A 16028-nucleotide genomic window follows, 5' to 3' on the forward strand; every position below is an offset into this window, starting at 1 on the left:
AGAGAATGTGAAGAGTGGAGAAATGAATGCTTGAAATTTGAAGTAGTAATTTAGAACAAAAAACTCTGTACAATGAGAAGATTTCTGTCTAATCCAAGCAATAAACTCACCCAATGTCAAATCATACTTTTAAAGTGAAGCTGTTTCTAACTCTCTAGGAGAAGCTGAACACCTGGAGAAAATCACTGCCCACATCCAATGGAAGAGACACCTGGAGGTAATAATAGATATTGTAATAGGTAATAATAAAAGCAGGAAGGAGTTAGTACTAGAGAAAGAAATATTGTCCCTAAATGATGAATTATCAAGAATGATGAAAATGGTCAATTCTATGGCTCTACAGTGACATGGTCTCTATTCTTGTCATAGAGGATTAAGTCTGTCAGAGTATATTCATGAACTGGAATAGAGCATGGTAACAAGGTCAGCCAATGAATAGGCATAGCAACTAAGTCAGCCAATGAGGACTGTCTGGAAACTGAAACTAGAAGAAGCCTAGGTATGATTCTTTGTTAAGCTCTGCAGCTCTGACTCTATGTTAAGCTCTGAGTCTGTCTATTGAAAATGAAACTAACTTCCTTGCTTGTCTGCTGAAGTTGAGTTGCTATTAAGCTCTGAACCTGTAACATGTCTGCTTCTGTTTGAGTTTGTTCCATGTTGGAGAAATCTACAACTGGTATTGTAAAATTTACTTAATATGTTTATAAAGAAGAAGCATCAGCCAACTGTGTTTATTTTTCTGGCACTGAATTTACACTGCAAAAACTCTGAACAGGTTATGGGCCCAGAAAAAGACTGAATTGTAATTAAAGCTGAGAGGCTGCCTGTTTTAAAAGTAAGAAACAAGGCAAGAGGCTTTGCAGGATGGCTGAAAAAAATTAAAGAGACCTCTCTGCCCCGTTTGGGTCAGAAGAACAATATCATTTGGGTTGCAAAAATGGAATATTTCCTAAAAGCTAAAGAGCTTTGGAATATTGTTGAAAATCCACTGCAGGCACCATTGAATGCTGCAGATCAGAAGCTGCATGATAGAGCATTTGCTTATATCATCTTAAATTTAGAAGACAATCATTTTATCAATGTAGCTGATTTAAAGACTGCAAAGGAAGTCTGGGATAAATTGAGGACTGTTCATGTAAGTGTATCTGCATGCAATATCGTACAATTATCAAGAAAATTATATAGTTTAAAGCCAGGAGATTCAGTGGAACAGCATTTTGTTCATATGTAAACTTCGTTTGTGGAGTTAGAACAATGTGGGATGAAAATTCCAGAATCTCAGAAACTATTGCTAGTTTTGAATTGCCTAGATGAAACTTGGGACATTATTTCTGCTGTGTTTGAATGCAAACCAGAGCAGGAGCTGCATTTAGAAGTCCTTAAAGCTTGTTTAATTAGCCACCAGGAAAAATTCCTGAGAAGGGAGCTCAAGGAGCAGAATGGAAAATTCTACAGACTGGCTGTCTCCAGAGAAGAGAAGAGCAGCAGGGGATATCAGGTTACAACCCAGCAACAGAAGAGATGCTTCATTTGTGGACAAACGACTCATTTAAAAAAAGACTGTTTGCAAGACAGAAGAAGCAGTTTGTACAAAGACAAGTTGATGGACAAATTGCAATTGCAAAAGTCAGCTATTGCAGGAGAGATCAATGGCTAATAGACAGTAGGGCTAGCCAAACAATTATTAATAATCTAAATTATTTTACAGGATGGATATAACTGCTGGAGATACAGTAGCCTTGGCAAATGACAAGAAGGCTAAAGTCATTAGAAGAGGCAGTGTGTAAATTTCATATTTGGAAACAAGATTTTATATGTGCCAGAAATGGAACATAATTTGCTGAGTGTCTCTAGTTTAGACAAGCAAGGATTTGACACTACATTTGAAAATGGGCAGTGTCTTATAAAGAAAAATGGGATTGTTTGTGGAAAGGGCATAAAGCATGATAACCTTCATATGTTACAGGGACAAAAAGTTCCATGTGCAATTTTTTTAATTTTTTTTAATTTTATAAAATTATAAAATGACAATGTCAACAGCATATAAAGAAAATTTGTATAAGGTGTTTTACAGGTGGCATTTTCCCCTGACAAGAATAGCAAGAATATTCAAGAACGAATCTGGAAAATGTTGGAAATGTCATCAGACATCTGGCTCATATTAACATATGTGGTGGACTTGTGCGGATGCTAAAAAATATTGGACTAAAATCCACACGTGGTTGGAAAAAATGACAAAAAAGCATATAGATTTGAAACCAGAGATATTTTTATTGGGAATTTTACCTGAAATATATAGTAAAGAATTGAAATACCTGATTGTAAATGTATTAACAGCGGCTGGGATTGTATTTGCTAAAAACTGGAAAAATGAGAAAATACCATCACAGGAGGAAATCATTTCCCCCTAGCCATTTTTCTTTCTATTTTGTAAATGTATTGTCGATGTGTCTTTAAATTGTAAATTCAATAAAATCTATTTTAAAAAAAAAGAAAATATTGGAATGTGCTGAAATGAGTAGATTGACATTTGAAATCAGAGAACAAGATGATAAACAATTTTATAAAATTTGGGATCTATTCTATCAATGGTTAGACAATAAAACATGGTAAGGAAATATGTAGATTCTTAGAAAATAATAAATATATAAAGATGTATTCTTTTCTTATTATATCTACAAAATGATTGTAGGATAGATTTGAGATGATAATATGAACTGTCATAAAACAATTTAAGTAAAATATGATTATTTTGTAAAACATGAATGAATAAAAGTATAGTCAAAGGATTGATTAAAAATGATATTAGTGTATTTAATACTTGATTGAAAATATGAGAATATATACAATGTAATTGTAATTGAAGACCACAAAATGGAAGCACAAAACAATTGTAAACCAACCAGCACACTGTATGTATATATATGGAAGATGGCTTGATGTTTTTATGTTCTGTTTGTCTATGTTCGTCTTAAAAACCAATAATTTTTTTAAAAAAAAAGTTCCATGTGCACAAACATTTAGCAATGTTGCAAAACATGATTCATGTGTTCATCTTTTACACAGAAGGCTTGGGCATGCCAGCTTCCAAGTTTTGCAGAAGATGGGCCAATTTGCAGAAAATTTAAATTTAAAGGGATGTATGGCATATTTGGATTGTGCAGTATGCAAAACATCAAAATCCAAGACATTCCCAGTAAGCAAGAGTAGCACAAGATGGACAACAAGAGGTCTAGAGCTGGTACATGCAGATTTGGTGGGCCCAGTGCAAGCCAGTTTGGGAGGAGCTAAGTATGTGCTGGTCATTGTAGATGACTTATAGCAGGTTTGGGTTCTGCTATTTACTAAAGAGTAAAACAGTGTTGCTACAGAAATTTAAGCAATGGGTAAGTTTTGTAGAAAGAAGGTATAAACAACAGTTATGTTAGCTGCAAACTGACAGAGGTTCAGAATTCATATCAACAAGTTTTCAACAGTAGTTGGCACAGTTAGGAATAAAACACAGACCCACAAATCCTTACACAGCAGCTGAGAATGGTGTTGCTGAGAGACGGAATGAAGTCTTGCAAACCATGAAGGATACACTGCTAGAGGATTCTGGTCTAAGCAAGTCATATTGGGTGAAGCCATATTGCTTGCTAATTATTTAGTTAATAGGTCATGGAGTTCCTCTATTAATGATACTCCATATGCAGTGTTATATGGAAGAAAACCATCTCTAGCACATTTAAGGGTGTTTGGAAGCAATGTGTGGGTGCATATTCCAAAAGCAATTAGAAGAAAGGGGCAACCAAAGGCTAGAAAGCTCAGGTTTGTGAGCTATGAGCCAGACTCAAAGAATTATTGCTTTAGCGATGTAAGCAAAAAAATAGTGTTTTCAAGGTCTGCAAGCTTTGCAAAGCAAAATTGGAACAGAATTGATGTAAATTTGTGGAATGACTCAGTGATGGTAACTCACTTAGTGATGGTGTCAGCATTCAGAGAGGAGAAGCTGAACAAGATATGAAGCAAGAGAGGGTTGACACATAGGAGCAGTCAGTGCCACACAGGTCAGACAGATGGAACAATGGGATTCCACCTGACGGGTATTCTGCTAGTGAAGTTAAAGTGTGTAATGTATGGTATGAGCCAAGGAACTACAAAGAAGTATTGGCATTACCTAAAATTGAACAAGGTCATTTATGGGCTGAAGCAGTCAGCCAGGAATTGGAATATATATCTAGATAAGGCATTGAAAGGTCCTGGGTTCAAGAGTTGCAAAGCTAATGGTTGCATATACACTGGAAAGTTAAAAGGTGGGGATCAACCCAATTGCATTGGATAGGTATAAAAAGGAATTCTGTGGTATTTGGAGGGAACTGTGAATGTGGGTCTTCAAATACAGGTATCTGAAGAATATTAAAGGTAATTGAATTTATGTCTACTCCAGTTATGAAGGGAGGAGCGTCAGAGTATATTCATGGACTGAAATAGAGCATGGTAACAAGGTCAGCCAATGAATAAGCCTAGCAATTAAGTCAGCCAGTAAGGACTGTTTGGAAACTGAAACTAGAAGTAGCCTAGGTATGATTCTATGTTAAGCTCTGCAGCTCTGACTCTATGTTAAGCTCTGAGTCTGTCTATTGAAAATGAAACTAACTTCCTTGCTTGTCTGCTGAAGTTGAGTTGCTGTTAAGCTCTGAACCTGTAACATGTCTGCTTCTGTTTGAGTTTGTTCCATGTTGGAGAAATCTACAACTGGTATTGTAAAATTTAATATGTTTATAAAGATGTTAAATGAAGCATCAGCCATCTGTGTTTATTTTTCTGGCACTGAATTTATGCTGCAAAAACTCTGAACAAGGTCCTAGAGGTTTATTAGGCTTTCTGGGCAAGGGAGCTTCTGGCACAGATCAAAGAAGCGAAGCAACTGGACAATGAGTAAGAACACATAGTTATAGCTAATTGGTTGAGTAGAGCTAGCCACTGCATGAGGGAATCTAAGTTGTGAATAGTTGCTGCCAGAGTAAAGGGGAAGTTTCCTTGTATCCCACCTTTTTCCTCTGTGTGCCCTGTGTGCTATCTGCAATGTACCTCATAATGTTCCTACTGTAAATATATTTATTTATATGAAACTGTAAGTTTGTGTCAGCATCTCTGACTCCATTTGGACATCATCTGTGCAATTCCCTGACAGTGTCCATCACCTAAATGCATTCTAGGAATCTATTTATGACAGGCCTGGGCATCATTAAACTCCCTTTGTTTTGTTGGTAGGTAATGAAGGTGAAGGTACTAGACCAGGTACATAATCAGCTGAGTGATCTCTTAGACAAGACCTTGGAAGAAGCAGCTCATTCCAGACCCCAGCAACTGAGCGTGGTCCCAGCAAAGAAGCAAAGCAGGTGGAAGAGGTTCCTTGCAATTAATTTTAGAACAGGGATGGGGAAAATATGGTCATCAGACAGTGCTGGCTCATTGGACTTGAGACAGAGATCAGCACTTCCTCCTATAGTCATCAATGACTGTGGAGTAAAATCCTCAGGGACTCTTTACCTTTACCCCCTTCTCTGAGGTGAGAAGAGTTTTGAGAGATCTATTAAATATTACCTGCTTTGTTATCTTATCTTGCAGAGAGAAGGGTCAGATAGTGAAGAAGAAAGTCTTTGTCCCTCAACGGTCCTTGTTTGAGTAAGTATGCCAGGTCATGATATGAACAAGACTTAGTCAGAGGGACAATATGCAAGCCAGATCTCTAAGGCCTCAGGTTCCAAAGGTGGCCTTGGACAAAATAATTGATATTCCATTGTTAATGAAGAGCAAGAGTTGGAAACAGCCCAATAAGGACTGAGCGTGCTCCATAGCCAGACAATGCTGAGGCTCTTTGGTGGGTGCCAGAAAAAGAATAGATACTGCAGATGGGAAACAAAAGGAAGTATTTTTGAAAGGATTAGGTTGATTAGCTGGCTAGCACAAGGGGTTATTATTAACATATTAGAATAAGGCTGTGTTTAGTCTCAGCAGGAGTGAGTTTCCCACTTGGTCCAAGGGCTCAATTGCGGTCCTATGTTGAGGACTACCTGTATATCATAAGAGATGGAACATTTTCCCCCTAGCCACTTGAATGTTATTTCTCTTGTACGAGTGAAACTACAAGTTTTTGCACAGAAGACCAGATGAAAATCTTTGGGACCCAAATCTTGTCCAACGATCTCCAACTTCCCCTCTCTCCCAACATCTATTACTTACTAGCTGGCAACTTGTCTCTCTTTTACAGCACGTTACTGGAGGTGGAACATTTCCGCACAATCCATCACATATTTGTGGCCATGCTCTGTATCTTTGTCCTCAAACAAATCATTGTGGATTCCATCGAGGAAGGACGGTATGATTCAGAAGACGGGGCGGGGTAGAAGGTCTGACTTCTGATATATGCTAATTCTGGGGATATGATGCTAAAACACCCCCCAGAGGTTTCCTTATCTGAGGCCAGGAAGGCCCCAAAACGGAGCGAGGGTGGTGCTGCACACCCCCTCCAAGCTCCATTTTTCTTCTTCTTGAGCTCCAGGGGAGCCTTCTGGGAGCAAAAACGCCCCCCCCCAGGAGACCCTGAAGGCCCAAAAAATGAGTGGGGAGTGGCTGCAAAAAAGCAAAACAAAAACAAAAAAACCAAAGCCACACCCTCCCAGTCACATGACCACACCCACCTAACCACACCTATCAAGCCACACCCACAGAACCAGTAATAAAAATTTTTGAATCCCACTACTGGTCCCTACCAAGGCTTTGGGCCTCTGCAGGGAGCCCGATCCTGCTGCATCTCCTCCCACTTGTCACTGTTCATCTAGTAGCTAAAAAAAATGCAATTTATTCTTCTTGTTGACTTTGTGCTCCTGTTGAGCAGTAACACTTGGGACCCTCCTATGCCTGCCTAGAGATTAAGCTTAAGTGAGGAATGCCACCTTTGTTAGGCATCCAAACACTCTTCTCTATGTTAGTAGCCTACTTATTTTTTAAAAAAAAATTTTAAAATTAACTTTATTAAACATTAAAATATATATATATACGTAATACAAAACATTTCATAAAATACGAAACTAAAAAGTTATACATAACCAATAAATGTAAAAACATAAACATTTCTAATTGATTAGACAGTGTTTTTATCAAAACATTTTCCAATACTTACTTCCCATATCTGGTAACTACTCCTATCATAACATCTTTATATTTTCCCTTCCCTATCTGTTTACTCGCAGGTTTCTATCCTTTATCCAATTATACCAGATTTCCCAAACTGTAAAATATTTTGAGTCTTCCATATCTTTTAACTTTTAGGAAAATTTATCCATTTCCATGCTGTCGTAGATCTTCTGGATTATCAAGTTATCCGTTGGCATCTGATCTCCCTTCCAACATTGAGCTAATGCTATCCTTGCTGCAGTTATTATATGTAAAATTAAATATTTTATTTCTTTTGCGATTTCAGCTTTTATTGTTCCCAACAAAAAAAATTCAACCTTGAGTTCTAACTGAATGTTTGTGATTTCTCTAATCCATATTCGTATTTTTTCCCAATACTTTTTGCTCTTTGAGCAAAGCCACCAAGCGTGGAAGAAGGTACCCCTTCTTTGTTTATATTTCCAACAGAATGGGCTTAAATTTGGATACATATTGGCCAATCTCGAAGGTGTCAGATACCACCAATAGCACATTTTATATTGGTTCTCTTTATAGACCTTAACAGACCTTAATTTCCTTAATTTATGGTTTTGCTTCCAAATTATTTCCCAGTCTTCCAAATTGATATTATGTCCTACATTCCTGGCCCATGCTATCATTGGGCCCTTGACTATTTCCTCTGCCAATTCAAATAAGTAGTTGTATATTTTTGAAATTGCTTTTTCATCTGTTCCCTCTAAAAAATTATCTAATTGATTCAGCTTTATATCTATTCCATGTTCCTCTACATCTTTTTTATACCTTGTTTTAAGTTGTACATATGGCCACCAATCCATCTGTATCCCTTGGTCCCTGAGTTCTTGGTTTTTTTAAATATTCCTTTGGAATCTAAAACATATAATATTTACTCCTACTTCCAATTTCTAGTGCATTGGGGTGTATCAATGCCTCCATGATGGATACCCACCCTGGAATTTTCATATAATGTCTGTGCTTGATTTCTCGCCAGATTCTCAATAATGAGTTTTGTATTGCGTGTCTATTAAAATGTGTATACATCTTATTTCCAGGGTTGCACATGAAGGCATGCCACCCCACCTGCAAATCATGTCCTTCTAAGGTTAACATTCTTCTGTTCCTCAGATTAACCCAATCTTTAACCCACATTAAGGCTGCTGCTTTGTAATATAGTTCCCATGCAGGGAGTCCAAATCCACCTCTACATATATTATCTTGTAGTGCACTCAACTTTATCCTCGGTCTTTTTCCTGTCCACACAAATTTCATAGTCATTTTGTTTAACTGACTAAATTTTTTTTTCTAATTTTACAGGAATCGTTCGAAAAAGAAATAATAATCTTGGTAAGATGTTCATTTTAATAGTCGCAATTTTCCCTAACATTGATAACTGTATCTTCCCCCATTTGTCTAAATCTCTTTTTATAGATAACTTTATATAGTTATCCTCTTTTATCATTGAGCATCTTGCAGTAAGCCATTCCTAAATTCCTAAATACTTGATTTTTTTTTAACAATTTGTAAGCCCATTACTTCCTCTAATTCCTTTTTTGACTATCTGTTAGGTTTTTGTTATCATTTTAGTTTTATCTTTGTTAATTTTTAGGCCAGCCACTTCCCCATATTTCTCTATTTCTTTGATTAAATTTGGTCCTGATTCTATTGGTTCTTCTACAAAGAATACAACATCATCTGCAAAGGCTTGAACCTTGTATTCTTCTTGCTTAATTTTTAATCCTTTTATCTCCCAAATCGATCTAATTCTTCTCAACAGAATTTTTAATATCATGATAAAGAGCAGAGGTGAAAGTGGACATCCCTGTCTAATTCCTTTGCCTATCTTGAATAAATTTGTGATTTCTCCATTAATCATTATATGGGCATTCTGGTTCAAGTATATAGACCCTATCATTTTTTTCAAAATCTATCCCCAAATTTCATGTTCTTAACCTGTTGAATCATGAATTGCCAATTTACTTTAAGGCTCCAATTCTTCTCTACTCCTGCCCATTTCTTCTGTGGTTGTGGAAATCTTGCGCTTTATCTAGAGTGTCTATCTTAATTTTCTTCCCCCACCACAACTCTAACACTCCCTCCGGTGTTATCCATCTAAATAATATGTTGTTTTTATTAAGTCGGGCCACTAAGAAACAATATTCTCTCCATTGTTCAGGCACTCTTTTCAGGACTTGTTTCAACGTAATAATCTCTTTTCCTTTATAGGACATTGGTTGATCTCTAGTTATTTTATAAATTATGTCCCTCACTTTTTTTCACGCAAAGCGTACATGGACTTCTTTTGGCAGTCTATTTTGCCTGGCGTAATTTGTATATACTCGATAGACTTCATCCAACTCATTAATTATCTCTCTTTTATCTCTTTGGAGAACCTCTGCAACTATTTTGGCCATTATTACTGCTAAATCTTCTTTTGTCTCCACCATGTTCTGGAATTGCAGATAAAATGAGGCTCTGTCCATCCCCAACTGGATCAGTGAGTCTTCCACTTTCCTATTCCATTCTTTCATTCTGGTCCACCATATCTAATTTTTGTTCTGTTTTTTTCTTTTCTTTCCTCAATCATTTGTAGTCTTTGATCATGTTTTGTAATGCTTCCTGGATCAGGCCCACTTTCTCATCTAATTTCTGAGTATCATTTCTCACTTCTCTCTTCACTTCTTCCATTTCTGTTTTCATTTCTCCATGATTTTTAGCCATATTTTCCTGTAGCTTTGTCATCCTTTCCTGTATTGCTATTAAGGCAGTCTGCACAGTCTACATGTTAATCACGGGGTTTGGTTTATGTGTGGCAAACATTCCTTCTATTGATCTTTGTGAGGCCAGGGATGCTATCATTGCAGTTGTCATTGAAGTCTGTTTCTTCCCAGCTTTCACTGTGGTGGTCATGATACTTGTCATTTCTTGTAATATTCTATATTGTTCTCCTAACATTTTCTCTATCTTCTCCCACACCACCATTCAATGATCCCCTAATTTCTGTCTCTATCTTTATTCTACAGTGTAGTCTACAATCTTATATCTTGTACTATATTTTAATTATTCCAGAAATTTCAAAAATTAGTTAAACCATGCGGTTTTACAGGTCAATCCCAATATCAGGAACCACACTTATATTAACAGTTAACAATTCTCACACTTATATTAATTCTTATATATTCTTATATATTTCTGTCTGTTAATTATAATATATTAACTTGTTGGATATTTAATTAGTTGACTACTTATTTAACTTATACAATCAATTTCCTAATTTATTCCACTCTGACTGTCAATATAATTATATAAAATTGCAGTTCTATATTCAACTAAACCTTAAATATCAATAATAATTTTCTAAAGTAGGAAAACAGTCAATATTATAAATATTTATCTTTTTCTTAATACTCAATCAGTGAAAACAATTATATCCTTAATTTATACTACAAAAACGATCCCTAGTTCTATAAATATATATCCTTCTTTAAATTTTAATCAGTCTATAAGTATATTAACTTATTTTTATCACAAAAAGTAAACCGCTAGAAAGAGAAAGAAAAAGAAGAGAAAGAAGAGAAAAAAGAAGAAAGAAAATCAACCAATATAATTTTCAATACATAGATAAATTTAAGTACAGATGTTGTAGACAATCTCAACAATTAGTTTTAATTAAGGGTATTTTAAGATATTTTAAAAGTTCCAACCAAGTGTAAGTCTTACTGTGTTATTGAGAGCTGGGGGGGCTGAAAGAGTTAATTTCTACTTTCCACTTTCAAAATGCTGGAGCCCATCTTCAGGGAACTTCTCTCTCAACAGAACATGAGAGTGACGCCACCCTAAGAGAATTTATAGCAGCAGTAGACTCTATATTCAACAGATCAGAGATACAAGAGCCAGAAAAACATGCCATTGGACAACAAGTATTGGCAATGTTGATCGCACACAAACCAAACAATATGCTCAGTCCAATGGAGCGACACACCTTGAAAGACTTGAAAAAAAAAACACATTCTGGTTAGAGAGAAGTTCCCTGAGGATGGGCTGTAGCACAGGTCTGAAACTTGGAAGATTAAACCTCTTGTCCTGGCAATTGACCCTGATTGAATCCTCCGACATTATCATGGGATACGTATATTTGCCTTCATTAATGGGAAAACATGAAGCCAATTTTGAGCCAGTTTCCATCTGCCTATGAAACATCTGGTTCTGACATTATTCCAGCCTTTTGCCCATTCTGCTCATTGTAGCGGTTATCTGTTTTTAATGTTGTATGCTGCCATGAGCTGTTTTTTAATTGGGAAGCCTTACAAATGAAATAATTCCTCAAAGGAAAAGAAGGAGAAAGAAATGTCCATGATAGTCAAACCCTTGAATAATCTGCAATTCTGTTGAAGCTGAAGCATTGTTAGAAAGTCTATTCTATTCTATAGAAATGGTAGCAGAGGATGATTGTATAGCCACACAGATTGATACAGTGGTTATGTAGTCATATAGACAGGGGTGGGATTCAAATTTCTTAACAACCAGTTATTTGGGTGTGGCCTAATTTGTGGATGTGGCTTAGTGGTCCTGTGAATGGATGGGAATGGCTTGTATGTAAATATTATAAATATTTATGTAAATATTGAATTTTATATTAAAAAAGAGCAACTTTTACCCAAAACCAGGCAAAGCAGGTAGGCAGATTGAGTTGCTCACAGAATTACAGATTCACTTAGAGATCTATCTATGTGCAGTCAGCTATCTGAGTCTGTCACATAAAATTTGCTTGCAAACAAACTCAAAAAATTAATTCACAATACACCATATATGTAAATATTGATTTATTTAAAAAAAGAGCAACTTTTACCCAAAATCAGGCAAAGCAGACAGGCAGATTGAGTTGCTCACAGACTCACAGATTCACCTAGAGATCTATCTATCTGCAATCGGCTACCTGAGTCTGCACTGAAAAGCTTCAGTCCTAAGGAGGGTTTGGCTCTGCTTTTAGATCAGCTAGAAAGCAAGAAATCCAAGGATTTTCTGCTTTCTACCTAATCTAAATCTCCTGGCAGAGCAGAAGGTCAGAAAAAATAGAAACTTACCAAACCAGGCAAGTTAGATGGCTCCCATGCCAGGTAAGGAGTGAGTGGGCAGGGAGGGGTGGAGCCAGCCAGTGGAATGATTTGCCAGTTTTATTATGTGTGCAGCATTTGCAGGAAATCATCAGCTGTGCCTCCTGGACAGCTGACAAGTGCTGAACTTTGAAAATCCTCATTTCCTGTTTTTTCAACCTCAGCTGTGCCGTGCAAAGCAGCTGAGGAGGGAAAAGCAGGGAATAAAGGACATCCTAGACCCCGGGCAGGCAGCTGTGCCAAACATCAAACCGGTTCAGTGTCAGCTGCTCTTTGCAGCTACAGGTTCTATAGAACAAAGCCGAACCGGTAGCATCCCACCCCTGCATAAGAGATCAAATAAAGTATACAGCGTATAATCACAATGGGCCTTGCTGCTTAATGGTTTCAACTGTCACAACTGTTGCAGGAAACTCCCCTTAAAGCTCAGGAGAATGTACTAAAAAAGAATTAGACATTATTCTGAGAGGAATGTTGAATAATGTTCCTAATATGACAGACCCCTCAAAAACCTCACAGACTTCTATTTCTGATGCATTTAAATTCTGCTAGGAACCTTTTTGAGGGTCCAATATTTAAGGATGAGCAATAGTTGAAATTATGAAGGTTATGAAATCAAGATTATGAAACAAAACAAGATTATGAACAAAATGAGGGCGACTGATTCTAATGTTTTCATTGGAGGTAGGTTTTCCTTCATTCTAACTGATCTATTTTGAAGAGTTAACGGGAATCTTCATGAGTTTACCTTCTCAAAATAGCAGAACCCACCCCCTTTACTTTTCAGCAGTTATGCCACTGAATATTGGGGATGCCCAAGAGAAAGTGCTTATTTAATTTGCAACATCCTTAGAGCTCTTTTTCTTCTTTGTCTTTCACAGTTTTGTTTTGGATTTCGAGATCTTTATCGCTGGCTTTCGACAGCTGCCCACAGCACTCTTTGCCTGTCTCTGCATGTTCCTCTACACCTTATTTGTGCCCTACCAGGCCCTGCAAATATGGTCAGGCTGCTTCAAGATGACCAGGTTCCCCAATCTCTTGACGGTGACCTTGGTGGTGATGCTGCTACTCTGCCACGCTGCAGTGCTGGGCTTCTTCCCCATCTATATTGTTGTCTACTGTAATTTGGGAATTGGCTCCCGAAAAATTGTCCTCTATGAGCAGGTATGGCACAAAGAAAGTGGGTACAGAGGAAAAGAGTTCTTAAACAGAAATGGGGGTTGCAAATGTTGAAGTTTGAAGTGAGGCTGGATTTGTGAAGGAATTCCGGTTCTCCCATGGCATCTCAGCGTGGAAAGTATAGATAGCAGCAAGCGCTAGGAAGCCCCACTGTAGCATAAAAGTATACTTCCATACACAGGCCATTCATTTCCCATTGCACAGAGAATACATGCCAACCTCACTCCAGGTTTAAGGGCAGCTTTCTCCTATCTGGTGTCCTCTGAATGGTCTGGAAAACCCCAAATAGAGTCATTAAGGGCAGGCCAGGTTAAAGACATATACTTCAGTACACATTGCCCTGAACAAGATATACAGTACGCTTTTTAAAATCTTAGCAGCCATCGTCATGTATATGTCATATATAAATGCTTACCGTGGCACTTGCCATGGCCTCAATTATATGTTCTTCTTGCAAGCTGGAAGACAAGAAGATTTCATACAAGCAAGAGGTTGAAAAGAAAAATCATCAGTTAGCCAAATAAGTATGCAGGGTCACTTCTGTCTGAGAAGTCTAGACAGACAGTATCTGGAGCACCATGGGTTCCACCATGGGGAGCATTGGAGACTTCTTGGATCACCCACCCTGCTTAACTAATGGCTGTAATTCCTTTCTTTGAATATCTACAAGGGTGGTACCAAATGACATGCCCCTGGTGGAGACTGACTCTGAGGGAGAGGAGGAACAGCCAACAGGGAGTGGAAGTGTGGCTCCAGAGTTTGTGAAGGAGGTTGGGGAAGGGCAGAGGCAGGTTGAACAGTCAAAGGCAGACCCAGACCAATCCCCTATCCATCCTAGGGCACGCAGGGAGGAGAGGTTCAGGGGAAAATGTGGTCTACTCAGGAGGAGAGGGCCATGCTAGTAAATGCTGAAGACAAAGAGTGGATTTTCCTGGATGTGATTTATCTTGGTTGGCGTTCTTCCAACAGATTGTACCTGGTTATCTTCTTGACATTTGTTATTAATTATCCTGGTCTGTCATGGAGCTTTCTTCAGTGCGGTTTGTTTTTGCTTTTTGCTTCATTATCTGCTCTTTGATTTTGAACTGTATTTCTTTCATTTGGAATGTTATTTTGAAAATACTTTAATCTTCAACTGTGAACAACTGAACAGTGACGCCAAGTTGAAGGCATTAAAGGACCTTTATTTATGTTTTTGTTTTTGTTATATTTGTGGTACACTCCAGGTCATCACACCAAAGGCCAGGTAGGTGGCATAGCAGAATACTGAAGTCCTCTGCAAGAATATCTACAACATGACTCAACCTCACACTGTTTCCTTGCTCATTTCCCTCTCTGGCATAGATCCGGTTCCTGATGAAAAGCTATTCATTTCTGAGAGAATCGATGCCTCCTCTTCTCCATGCCAGGGACCAAGTTGGTGAGTTTGACTTGGAGGAACTTAATGGTGATTACGATGGCTGTAAGTTGCCCACATAGTCTCCAAACTGATTTTCCACCAGCATCCTAGTTGTAGCATAAGGTAGTCATCCAACCACTGGCATGCTAATTACTATTACACCAGTGGTGGTATTCAGCCAGTTCGCAATGGATCGGGTGAACCAGTAGCAAGAATTTGGAGTGGGTCGCCAAACCGGTAGTAAGTTCTGGCTGGCCATGCCCCCCACTCAGTTGCCCTCCCGCCCGAAGCTCGCTCACTCTGCCCGCCTGCCTGACATTCACCTAAGGTATTTCTTTCTCCCCCCCCCAATAATCAGCTGTAGATAAGATCAGCTGTGCCGGGATTCCCCTTGCTGAGGCTCGCCCCCCCCCCCATTTTTTCTTTTCCAAAGCCCCAGATGAGTCTTAGGGGAGAAAAAACGCTCCCCCAGAGGCTTCTCTGTGGCTAAGAAGTTCCCCAAAATGGGTGGGGGCTGCAAGAAAAAAGCCACACCCACCAGTCACATGGCCACGCCCACCAAGCCATGCCCACAGAACTGGTAGTAAAAAGTTTTTGAATCCCACCACTGTATTACAGACTTTCTCAACCTATGGAACTATTGGTTTACACTTTCCATTTGCCTGTTAGTGATTGCATAGATGTGGTAAGGAGAATTGTAAGTATAGCAAAATACTAAGAAAAGGGATATGGATGCAAAGCAAAGGAAACCTCTTGCCTCGGTCAAGTACATTTCAGCAAATCCATCACCAAATCACAATTTCTCCTTGTGGTTACAATGCAGTATTGCAGGCTAATTGTGCCAAATGTTAGAAGTTCACTTCTCACTGGCTCAAGACTGACTCAGCTTTCCATCCTGCTGAGGTCGGTAAAATGAGGACCCAGATTGTTGGGGACAATATGCTGACTCTGTAAACCGTTTAGAGGGGGCTGTAAAGCATTATGAAGTGGTATATAAGTCTAAGTACTGTTGCTACTGCTATCATCACATACACATGAAGCTCTGTGTTTTTCCTGCTGAAATGGTATGCAGAGAGAAGATGCCTACACTTGAGCATCATGTGTGTCCAGGGCAACTATTTCTTCAGCATACAAACTGATGTTTCTCTATTTGACCCTAT

The 16028-nt window shown here is 38.2% G+C and overlaps 1 long non-coding RNA gene across 1 annotated transcript; it reads left to right on the forward strand.

The window, feature by feature from the left end:
* The first annotated feature begins 253 nt into the window (after positions 1–253).
* On the forward strand, positions 254–5249 carry LOC148127103 (uncharacterized). Its single transcript, XR_015741934.1, has 3 exons — positions 254–377; positions 4844–5055; positions 5122–5249. It is a non-coding gene; the product is annotated as an uncharacterized LOC148127103 (long non-coding RNA).
* The last annotated feature ends 10779 nt before the right edge of the window (positions 5250–16028 follow it).

The sequence above is a fragment of the Pseudonaja textilis genome, chromosome 2 (assembly GCF_049901715.1).
Source record: "Pseudonaja textilis isolate UNSWEBS1 chromosome 2, rPseTex1.2, whole genome shotgun sequence".
In the NCBI taxonomy this organism is placed as follows: domain Eukaryota; kingdom Metazoa; phylum Chordata; class Lepidosauria; order Squamata; family Elapidae; genus Pseudonaja; species Pseudonaja textilis.